The sequence below is a fragment of the Amblyomma maculatum genome, chromosome 3 (genome assembly GCF_055883805.1).
Source record: "Amblyomma maculatum isolate TAMU_Amacu chromosome 3, ASM5588380v1, whole genome shotgun sequence".
Taxonomy (NCBI): domain Eukaryota; kingdom Metazoa; phylum Arthropoda; class Arachnida; order Ixodida; family Ixodidae; genus Amblyomma; species Amblyomma maculatum.
Genome location: NC_139346.1, coordinates 37993617 through 38000696, shown reverse-complemented (window position 1 = coordinate 38000696; position 7080 = coordinate 37993617). Strand labels below are relative to the sequence as shown.

The window sequence follows — 7080 nt, the reverse complement described above, 5'->3', positions numbered from 1 at the left end:
AGGTCGGAAGTTGGCTGATCTTCGTTCACTGTAGTTGTAATGGTGTGATCCTTGAGTACCGTTTGAAGGGTGGTAACGAGAGTACTCGGGCTAACTGAATGCGTTCGAGTATCCTGCCGTACACCATCCCAATGTGTAACAGAAGCTTTCATTCGAATTTTCTTCATATGTCCCAAATTAAGACCAATACTAATCGGGACATGGTCACTACCCCACGCATCTAATTCCGCTTGCCAATGTGGTGCACCAGGGCCCTTCCACCACGTCCAGTCTGGTGAGCGTGCTTGCACGGCCGCTCGATGGAAGCGCACTAGGTGCGGCCTGCTACGTCGCTCGAAACCGGCGGGAGGCGCCTACTTCTAGTCGCCACCGCCGCGGCGCCACCATTCGGGAACAGCCGCGCGCGGAGAGCTGCGCCTGGCTGCGCTTTGAGGGAGGCGTCGGCGTGGTAGAAGCCTTTTATTTCAAGGATATAAGAGCTCCGCTTCACACAATTTGGTAACAAGAATTAGTATATACTATCATGTCTAGTGTGACCATGTCAGCACTTAGCGCTTGCTCGGCAAGGATGTATACTGAGGTGTACACCGAAAAACTTATAGTGACGCTGGTTCAAGGCCACTCGAATGGAGAGCTCGCATTACCGTGATGTTGCATTCGGATCCAGTTGTTCGTCACATTAAAATGTGACCCGGCTGTTAACAATTTGAAGCTGTTCAGCTGCCATGGTAGCCTAATGCATAACCATTTAATTAACTATGTCGCGATTTCTGCGTGTCATTTTCATACAATTTACTCATTCCTGCATACAGCTTTTATACACAAATTGATGTCAACCTGTTCTAAGCTGCTAGCGCTATCCAATAAAAAATGTCCAACTATGAGCAACCTCTGTGAAAATGCGACATGTAACCAACCTTTCTGTCTCATTATGACAAATTTTACGGTGCAAATATGAAGATGTTTATTAGGTTAAATCTAGATGATAACCTGGGATCTTCTACTCAGTTGGAGACCTTAAACTTTGTACGCCAGAACGCTATCCGTCATGGCTTCCCGCATTTTGCATGACCGGACAAAGTAAGCGCGCTTGATAGAGCCGGTCTGCCTCAAGGTGCTACGTATATGCGGCGAAAGGTTTTATTACTATTTTTATTGGCTGCTCGCAAACCCATACAATTTTGCTGGTTCGTAATTTTCAATGGAAGAACGCGCATCGAGTGTTGCTGTTGTGAAACTCTTAGCTGTGATTACAAGAATGTTCACGCGTCAGAGCGCAACTGCAGCCGAGATTCAGCGAGCAGCCGAGTACGCTTATTTAATGGCTACACACAAAAAGAGGAAGAAAATTACCAATCGCAGACGGAAAACCTTTCTTGAGAGAGGTTTATGCCATAGCCATAAACATCGCTCCACTGTTGAGTTGACATTTCCAGCCCAGCTCGCTATCAGTGGGGGCAGCAACTTAATGATATCTTGCATAGCGCCTTAGCATGGGCACGATCATTGTTTTTATAGATTAGCTGCAGGTACTGTGTACAGTGAGAAAACAATGATGAAACCAAAAGTTTACACAGCTTGCTACTTCACCGGACCTCTTCAGACTTCATCATCCTGTTAATGAAGGTGCTCGTAAGCTGACAAAGCTTGATTACTTCCTTTGCGGGGTACATCAAGCCTCCATTGTCCTTGGCTTTCATTAACCTGTAACTGGCCCAGTTGACTATATTTCCTGCAACAGGCACTTGCTCGACTGACATGTCGCCTCAAAACCATTACCAAATATCGCATAAATTAAGTAACAACCTGGTAGTGATAAAACTTGGGGTTCTTAAGTCTCATTGAGGAGCCTCGTTAGAGTGTCCGCACTTTGCTATCTGCTTATTCACGTATCCCGTAATTGCTGCCTCTGTCGCATATAATTAGAATGCAGCCTTAAGCCACCGCATTATATGAAATAGCACCCTACACATAGCTATATAAAGCCCCTCTTTACCGAAGCCGTACTAACGTGCCCTATAGGAGTATAGTGTGCCTGACTTGGGATCTAAGGGTCTCGCTTTCAATAATTCCCATTTCACCCTTACATCTTATTGTCTCTCTCTGGTTTGGCAGCTTCTGCCACATTGAGCATATCATGTGTTCTCATTGCGCCAAAGGTGTCTGGCCATATCACCAACGAACGTGCCTCTTACCAGAGAGGTTTTTTTCCGACTTTCCTCCGACAGAGCGGGCGCCGGATTTTCTGTGGAACGTGGCTTTTCAGTTTATCGCATCGACTCAAACAATCTCAAGAGTATAAACAAATGTTGTATGCACAGGCTCCTTTACTTGCAAGGTCACTCAGACGAGCGCGGCAAAATTTAGAACAAATTGCATGTGTATATAAAAGAACCCTTCGTAGCTTTTTCTGATATGTCCTCGCAAGATAATCTGCGAGAAAAGCTTCTGGTGCTACCTCATCGTGTTCATCTGCTTCACAACACATCGTTAAAAATTGTAGTTCACTGGCCAGCTCCTTGGTAACTACATAGGTTAAACAACGTGACGGGAACACAGGAAAAAAGGACGACACAGCTAGCGTGGTAGTGCCGTCTTCTTCTCCTGTGTCCCCGCCACGTTGGTTGCACGGTTAACCTATAATTAATCACCAACAAGTCCAATCTGCTGTCCCTTGTAGCAAATTCAATGGCAGCTGATAGGGCATTATGCTCCAGCATCTGGACTTTTTAAACTCAGCGCCGCTTTCATTTCAGAGGAAGCGAGTGCATTTCTACTCATCGCTGCTGTCTTTGGCTGAAGCGAGCTCAGCAGATAAAATTAGAGAGTCTCTTAGATGTCTCTTAAGCGTACGACGGCGAAAGCCTACCCTTCTCCTATCATTTGCCTCTCATCGTTTGCCACAGTTCATTTCAAGTCGTCGTTTGATATATTGGTCGTTTCTCGGTCATGGTAAGTCTGCCTGCGTAGTCATTGTAGCCCTTATCACTCATAACTAAGCAGGTTACTCATTTAGAATCAGCAGTGGTCATTACATGTCGTCGTTTCACATATTAGTCATTTCGTCATTATTAACCATTATTAGTCATTAGTATTAGTCATTACCTCTATCAATGTCTATTTATAACTTTTATTGATTACCTATCACCCTCAATCATTTTCATTCTTAATCTCCCTCCTTGCACGCCCGCTTTTGCGACTGGCACACCAGTGCACAGATGCGACGCACAGAAAACAGGCACAGCTTCTGCGCATAGATTTTCGCTCCATGAGCCTAGAACGGCTTTCGCCTTAAAAAACAAACGCATCCGGTATCAACGTTAACGTGCTTGCACACGCGCACACAAAAAAGTTTGCGTTTACCACGCAGACGCGAGGCGAACGCGCCCAGAAAGGAAGCAAACCGCGCGCTCAGAGTCGGTGATCCCGGCGGCGACGTGTCCCCGAACAGTGGCGCCCTCAGCAGAAATAGCGGGCGCAATTGTAAACTCCGCAAGGACGCGCTTGCCCATTGACGGTGGCGCGACGCTGCAGGCCGCACCCAGTGCGCTTCCATCGAGCGGCCGTGCTGCTTGTGTTGCAGGTAGTGTTGCGACTCCTGGATGATTTAGCAGTGTAAATTTCATTTCTGTGAAGGCAGTATGAACTTGATCATCCCTTTTAGAATCATAATCATATCCCCATACGGTGTGCGGAGCGTTAAAATCTCCACAGATTAGTATCGCAATTCCAGGGTATGAATGGCGAATATGCGTAACCCATCCAAGATTAAGTACTGTGTTTCTTGGCCGAGCATACACGGACACTAATATAAGGGGCCTTTTGTTCGGACGCGTGAGTACAGCAACTACTTCCTGTGGAGTGTTGCACCCACTTGCTCAAGTCAAGTGGCGTTTGGGGAATGTTGGCCCTAATATAGAGGGCAGCTTTTCCTGGTGTTTCGGCCGTTGCTCTCGCTCGTTTATCAGGGATAGAAGGACACTGGTACCCTATATATCCTGTTATTGAATATACCCTATTGTGGTCCTGTATCAAGAACGCCCATGAATGCGGCTTGCCGTAAAATAATTTCATCTTTATTTCCTCAACTTAATTAGAGAGCCCTCTGCAGTTCCATTGTGTAATCTGTTGCCACTTGTTTCGGCTACTTCTATCCATGGTGTAAGCTGCTCTGAATGAGGCGTGTCAGTTGCACAAGTGTGTCCAGTACCGCCTTCTAAATAGGTGTGTTATCGGCAGGTTTACAACTCGGAGCATCCACTAACCTTGCTGTCGTACTGCCTGCAAGCGTTTCTTTGTTTTTCTGAGCTCTCCTTTCGGCGTTGGGCTATACGTGCTTTCTTTTGTCGCAGCTGTGCAATTTGGGCTGAAAGCATCGCAATTCCTTTTTCTATTGCATCCTGCTGGCTTGTGCAGTCTTTAAGGTCCCGAAAATCATCAGCAGTGAATGCCACTGTGCTCCGTTTTGTGCGTCGTCCATTCTTCAGCGTAGAAGCAAAAGATGCACTGAACTCAACAGGCTCTTCTACTTCAGGCGGGTCATCAAACAACTCATCGGCCAGAGCTGCAAATCTGTTTTTAACCGTTAACGGTGCACATTGTTTATGTCGTCCAGCCCTTGGTAACTCGAGATTTCGCTTTGTCGGGCACTGAGAGGAAGTGATATCGTGATCATGAGATTTTCATAGGCCGCATTTGATTTTCACTTCTCCAGATTCAGCTATGTATTTGGGGTTAACTCCATATGGACAAAAGTTCTGCATGTTGCCTTCTCTGTAGCACCTGTAACAGTGCACCGGTCTAAGTTTGTACGTTTTGGGTCGCACTATGCGGCTGTTGTAGTAAAATCTGTCCGGAAGAGTATCTGGTCCCTGTAATGTGATGAGAAAAGTGCCTCTATTCCCCATACGACGTGCGGCTAACACACTGTGTTCCTGATATGAGGTCTCTGGCCACCGTATCCGGAGAATCTTGTAGGTCTAGCTCATAGATGACACATCGCTGAGTGTTTGGACCGGACTCAAAATGCGTCTGGACAGGAAGATACTCCTCTATTGTGATTGGAATCTGTGTTACTGCGGTCATTTTGCGTGCATCCTCAATAGTGGCTGAATGTACTGTGACAGTATTAGATGCCCTGTGGCTTACAAACCCCTGGTAACCTGTGGTACCAAGCGCTGCGTCTATTACTCTCTGCATAGCTCTGGTGGGTATCTTAGTGATATCAAACTGCGCGGTTGGTCTGATATGCACTCTGAAGGATTGCTGCAAGGCTGGTGTTGGATAAGTAGAAGCTAGCTTATCAGGGGCGGCCCTTACCTTCTTTGCCGGTCGTGCGTTGACTGGCGGCCCAGGTAGTTTGACCAGCCGGGGTGTCCGTTGAGAAGCGTTAGTGACGACTTCCTGTTGCACATACATAGCCTGATGTGTATCACTTAGCTCGGGTAGCGGCCCGAGCGTTGTCCTCGTATTCGAAGTAATGTCTACGTTGCTCTGTGGCCAAGTGCTAGCTCCAGGTAAAGGCTCGTTACCGCAGCCTGCCGTTGTGCTTGCAGAACTCACAGCGACTACCGGAGGTTCCATTGGCGTCTCCATGCTTGCCATCTTATCAGAGCTGAGACTCCGCGGAACCCCAGTAGGCCTAGAAGCAAGGCCACGTCGGCATTCGGCAGCTTCTACCCGGAGGGCTGCGTCCTTGACGAGCTTCTTGCCACGCACGGGTTATTTGGCCTTTATGATCTTCAAAAGTTTGATGGCCGCTGCGTGGGCAAGTCTATCTCTGGACTACAGTAGTAGTAAGATTTCGAACTACTTCTGTAGTCTAGAGATTGACTTGCTGATACAATATTTGAGATAAGAATGATGATAATATTTTTGTCATAAATTGTTATGAAAAGTGGGCCGTTACCAAGGGGGGCGTAGCTTAGAGGTAGAGCGCTCGCTTTGCATGCGAGAAATCCCGGGTTCGAACCCCGGCTCCTCCACACTGACATTTTTACTTTTTTTAAAACTTACTGCGAAATCGCAAGTTCGCTCAGTTTCCACCCATTAGAGCGTTGCTAACCCCATACATTTTCGTCACAACGGGTCGTTAAATGCAATACAACTTCGTACTGTCTTTCGCTGTTATCGGCGCTTGGTTGGCTTTTGAATACGGGAAAGCAATCATGCTAGTAATTCACTTGCTTATGAGAAAACATAGCTTATAGGGCGTAAACTCTACTACACCTTATCGCCAAAGGGCATTCGTCTCCGTCGCTATGACTTTTTCACTCGAAGCACCGCCTCTGCTGGGACACTGCTTCGTGGATTTCACACCAGCCGGCGAGCTGCGCGAATTGTGTTCTCAGCATGAGTGCCGCTAGCCGCCCAGTGCTTCCCCGCGACGAGGCAGCTGAATCATTCGGGGCCAAATTTCTACCTGATGTGGCACAGCAACATTACGTGTTCGACCTCGACCACCATGCTCGCATGCGCCGAAAAAGCACTATAACAGCCTCCGATCTCGCCATGGGTGGTGCGTCTGTTGGTCCCTCTGTGCATTCGCTTCAGCGCAAGTCTGAAGCCGAGTCCGATCATCCAACGATTGTAGCTCAACGGCAAGCCACTTATTTAAAGAGCGAGAACGAAGCCGTGCGAGACAGGTTCCCGTCACTTCCGAATAAAGAGAAGCAGACAGCGGGACCTATCGCAACGGTGGAATCCGCTACATATCTTGGAGTCAGACTGTCCGTAGGAGGTTGGTGGTGGTGGTTAAAACATTTATAAATAACAATTAAATGATTACAGAGGTGTTTGGGTTAGAGACGTATCGGTCTCCCCCTCACAATACTAGGTGGAGCCCCTATTCCGGGGCCCCATTGGCAAGCAACGCCGCCCGCGTCCGTTGAACCAAGGCCTTTTGAGCCTTGAGGTCTTGACAGCCGAGCAGGGCCGCCTCCCAGTCCTCTCTAGTTGGATTGGGGTTGAGGGGAATGGATGGGTTTGACTGGCACGCCCAGACCATGTGAAAGGTGTCAGCCACCTTCCCACAGTACTGGCACGCACCATCAAAGGACGGGTTGAAGTGTTTAAGCACCG

General features: G+C 47.8%; 1 non-coding gene across 1 annotated transcript; it reads left to right on the top strand.

Moving 5' to 3' along the window:
- Window positions 1–5912: 5912 nt before the first annotated feature.
- TRNAA-UGC (transfer RNA alanine (anticodon UGC)) lies at window positions 5913–5984 on the top strand. The gene has a single exon. It is a non-coding gene; the product is annotated as a tRNA-Ala (tRNA).
- The last annotated feature ends 1096 nt before the right edge of the window (window positions 5985–7080 follow it).